Source organism: Hevea brasiliensis, chromosome 9, assembly GCF_030052815.1.
Source record: "Hevea brasiliensis isolate MT/VB/25A 57/8 chromosome 9, ASM3005281v1, whole genome shotgun sequence".
Lineage (NCBI taxonomy): Eukaryota > Viridiplantae > Streptophyta > Magnoliopsida > Malpighiales > Euphorbiaceae > Hevea > Hevea brasiliensis.
The window spans coordinates 49457250-49461771 of NC_079501.1; the positions used below are offsets into that span (position 1 = coordinate 49457250).

Below are 4522 nucleotides of genomic sequence, written 5' to 3' on the forward strand. Positions count from 1 at the left end.
ATTTTATCAAGCCTCCTTGTAAGCTGATCAAATTAAGCATTTATCATGCTTAGGGCCTTCACTTCCAGGACCCCTGCTATTTTCCTTGCATTTCCTCTTTCATTTGACCACTCATAATTATGATATGCAACCCTCTCTAGAAGTTCAAGTGCTTGTCTCACTGTTTTCTCCATTAGGTCACCTTCTGCAGCTGAATCAACTATGCTCCTTGTAGAGGGTAGTAACCCATTATAGAAACTTTGCGCTAGTAGCCAATCCTCTATGCCATGGTATGGACATTCCCTCTGTAGGTCCTTTTGTATTTCCCATGCATCATAAAGTGATTCACCTTCCTTTTGTCTGAAGGTATTGAGCTCAAGCCTCAGTCTTGTAGTCTTTGAAAGTGGGAAGTACCTTGCTAGAAAAGCTTGTGAGAGGTTTTCCCAAGTGGTGAATGTTCCAGCTAGTTGAGAAAGTAATAACTTCCTTGCCCTATCTCGAAGGGAGAATGGGAATGCTCTGAGTCTTATGGCTTGATCAGAAACTCCATTTATCTTGAATGTGTCACAAAGGGCAAGAAAGCACTGGAAGTGATAGTGTGGATCTTTTGTTGGTGAACCTCCGAACTGGATTTGTTGAATCATTTGAAGCCATGCTGGTTTTAACTCAAAATTATTGGCTTCCACTATGGGTCTTGTGACACTGGGCTGGAACCCTTGGACAGATGGAGCTCCGTAGTCTCTCAAGAGTCTTGGCCTATCATTATTATCAGCTATGGTTGGATTTTCAGGATCTTCTTGATCATGATCTTGGTGTTTCCTTTCCCTCCTGATGGCTCTCAGAGTTCTGTCTATCTCTAGATCATAGTCCAAAATTTCTTCTTCTGGCTTTGTTCTGGTCATATACTGGGTCAAGTACCTAAGAGAAAAGAAAAGAAATAAAAAAAATCAAATAAAATTAGATAATTAATATAATTGCCTAAATTAGCTAAATTGCCTATCGCTCGATATTAACTCAACTCAACTCAACTCAACTCAACTCAACTAAGCCTTTATCCCAAAAATTTGGGGTCGGCTATATGGATTCGCTTTTTCCACTCTGAACGATTTTGGGTTAAATCCTCAGAAATGTGTAATGCTTCTAAGTCATGTTGTACTACTCTCCTCCAAGTTAATTTAGGTCTACTAAAGCCAAATTCCCCGGCAGCAGTGCCAAAAACTTATTTCTGCTGGTTTTACAACCCCGCAAGTGCGCGGATTGCTAACTAGTAATAGAGTGATGAGTAAAGTATCGTTTCCATGAGGAATTTGATTAGTAAGTACCAATCTACATAGTAATTTTGACTGTTTAGGCTATTGAATACTGAGGGAATGAAGTTTGTTTATTAAACACTAGAATGGTAAACTTAAAACGAAACAATCTATTTTGAAACAATTCCGGAATTTAGATTTCACTCTTAAATCTTACTATGGATGTTACCTTCTTTATTTACTGGGTTGAGAATCATTTGCCTTGATGGAAATTAATCCTTAGGTATCCTAAGTCCTCTCTCAAGGAACCTAGGGTGTATTTTAATTAACTTAAACCCGATTTTCATGGCGATTAAATTAATTAAAACCCTTTAAGGTCTTTGACCAATTTTGAGATTCCAGAAAGGTATTAGCCTATGTCTAGGTCAAAATTTTTAGGTTCAAAATCTTGATTTTCTAATATTAATCCTCACTTTTCAGTCTTTCAATTAATATCTATAATCAATACAAAGTGGGTACCAACACATAGCATGCATAAAGATCACAAGAAATTAAATCAAGGAACAAATCTCAAATCTAATAAATAAAACTTAATGTTTATCCATAATAATGATTACAAGCATTACTCTCCCAATTTCAGAATATGTAAACTACTTACTCATGATGAGTTCAGCAAACATTATGATAAACAAAAATAAAGACAGTAAAAAGAAATCATCTAAAAGAAATAAAGCAATAAAAATTCATTTAAGGAAATGGAACAAAAGAACTGAAGAGGGCTTGCAGCTTTGATCTTGTGGAACTTTGGTTGGAAAACTCCTCTTGATACTGATATTCTTCTCCTCAAAATGGTTGGTGAGATTTCAGAGGCAAATCCTCTTTGAAACTCCTAAAAAGTGCTGTAAAAGGATTGATCTTCTCCTCTTTTTTTGATGTTTTCTGCTTCTATTTATAATGGTTGTTCTAGGGTTAGGTCATTTTTAGTCCAAAAAGGTTTACGAGTCTAATTTGAAGTAGTCAACAAGAGTGGGAATTTAAGTTAGAAAACTAGCTGCGGCATAGTACACGACCCGTGTGTCACTACATGGCCCCAGTACGTGTAACTTATTGAAGTGGAATTACGGATTCTTGCATTGGCATAGAGACTTACACGGGTCTATGTTGGCTACACGAGCCTGGTTACATGGGCCGTGTACTTTTGTTCACAGAAAATTCTTCAAGCTTTTGCCTGGCAGAGACTTACACAGGTCCCTGCAGATTACACAGCTCCAATTACATGACCCGTGTACTTTTATTTCTCCATTGGCTCTCTAGCTTTCTTCTGGCACAAAGTTATACGGGTCTATGGCTTTGCTTACACAACCCGTGTACTTTGTATCAGCAGTAATTCTGAGTCTTTTGACCTCTCCAAGCTTTCTTTTACACTCTTATGCTCTGTGACTTCACCAAAATACTTGAAATGATGCAGAAAACATGTAATTAAGTTCTTGACAATAGAAATTACAAAAACTAATGAAATCAACTACTATGCATGAGATTACTTACCTAAATGCCATGAGATAGTATACAAATGTGCTTAAAAACATCTATACAATTTAAGTGTATCACCGTATGAAGCAAGGACTTAGTTTCCCCTTTCTACCAAACCTCATGATCCTTTTCCATAGAGAAACTTTCAGGAATGACTTGTCACCCACACTATATTGAAAATCTCTTCTCTTTAGATCAATGTAGGACTTATGTCTATCCAATGCATCCTTGAGTCTGTCTCTAATGAGCTTAACCTTTTCTTCCATTTACTGCACCAGTTCGGGGCCAATCAATTTCCTCTCACCCACTTCATCCCAACACAAGGGAGTTCTACACTTTCTGCCATATAAAGCTTCATATGGAGGCATTCCAATACTCAACTGATAGCTATTGTTGTAAGCAAATTCAATCAAAGGCAAGTGTGTGTCCTAGCTTCCTTCAAACTCAATCACACAAGCTCAAAGTATATTCTCCAAAATCTGAATGATCCTTTCAAACTAGCCATCTGTTTGTGGATGGAATGTTGTACTAAAGTTTAATACAGTTCCTAGGGCTTTACCCCAGAATCTAGAAGTGAACATCACCATTTTCAGTTCAGGTTGCTGAGGTTGGGGAGGTAGTGATGACTGTGCAAAGTTTTGTCCTCTATTCTGAAATCCAGGGGGTGCTAGTGGTTTGTACCCTTATTACTTGTTTATTGGCTGGTTCTCCTGATTGGACCATGAGAAATTTGGGTGGTTCCTCCATCTAGGGTTGTAAGTATTTGAATATGGATTGTTTGACTGCCTCTGGTTGAAGTTTCCTCCGTTATTCACATAGTTCATCTGTTCTGAGGAGGGTTCATTGAAATTGCTGTATTCTAAACTCACGTATCCTCCTCCATAGCTATCTTCAGGTTGACTGTTTGTACCTACTGCGTTAGTTTGCATCTTTTTGAGTTTCCTTGTGAGCTAATCAAATTGAGCATTTATCATGCTTAGAGCGTCTACTTCTAGTACCCTTGCAGTTTTCCTTGCATTTCCTCTTTCATTTGACCACTCATAGTTATGGTATGCCACCCTTTCTAGAAGTTCAAGTGCTTGTGGCACTGTTTTCTCCATTAGATCACCTTCTGTAGCTGAATCAACTGTGCTCCTTGTAGAGGGTAGTAACCCATTATAGAAGTTTTGCACTAATAGCCAATCTTCTATACCATGGTGTGGACATTCTCTTTGTAGGTCTTTATATCTTTCCCATGTGTCATAGAGTGATTCTCCCTGCTTTTGTCTAAAGGTGTTTAGCTCAAGCCTTAGTTTTGCAATCTTTGTACGTGGAAAATACCTTGCTTGAAAAGCTTAAGAGAGATTCTCCCAAATAGTAAATGTTCCAGCTGATTGAGAAAGTAACCACTTCCTTGCTCTGTCCTAAAGGGAAAATGGGAATGCTCTGAGTCCTATTGCTTGATCAGACACTCCATTCAACTTAAATGTATCACATAGGGCAAGAAAGCATTGGAGGTGATAGTATGGGTCTTCTGTAGGCGAACCTGAAGGAACGCAAGCATGAAAAAACACAAGTTTATACCATTGAATTCAAAAATTTTCACCTAGGGTCACATGCATTATGCAAGATTTATTTTTATCTATTTGATTTCAATGATAAACAACATATTAAAACTCTTTTAATATGTTTTTGGATCTATATTTGCCATTTAAGTTTTTAAAATTAATAGATTAATTTTAGAACCCTAGATTAAATCAAGAACGATTACACTAACCTCTTGA

The 4522-nt window shown here is 37.4% G+C and overlaps 2 non-coding genes across 2 annotated transcripts; both read left to right on the forward strand.

The window, feature by feature from the left end:
• Positions 1-261: 261 nt before the first annotated feature.
• On the forward strand, positions 262-368 carry LOC131183694 (small nucleolar RNA R71). Its single transcript, XR_009151731.1, has one exon. It is a non-coding gene; the product is annotated as a small nucleolar RNA R71 (small nucleolar RNA).
• Positions 369-3947: 3579 nt separating this feature from the next.
• Positions 3948-4054, forward strand: LOC131183646 (small nucleolar RNA R71). Its single transcript, XR_009151686.1, has one exon. It is a non-coding gene; the product is annotated as a small nucleolar RNA R71 (small nucleolar RNA).
• The last annotated feature ends 468 nt before the right edge of the window (positions 4055-4522 follow it).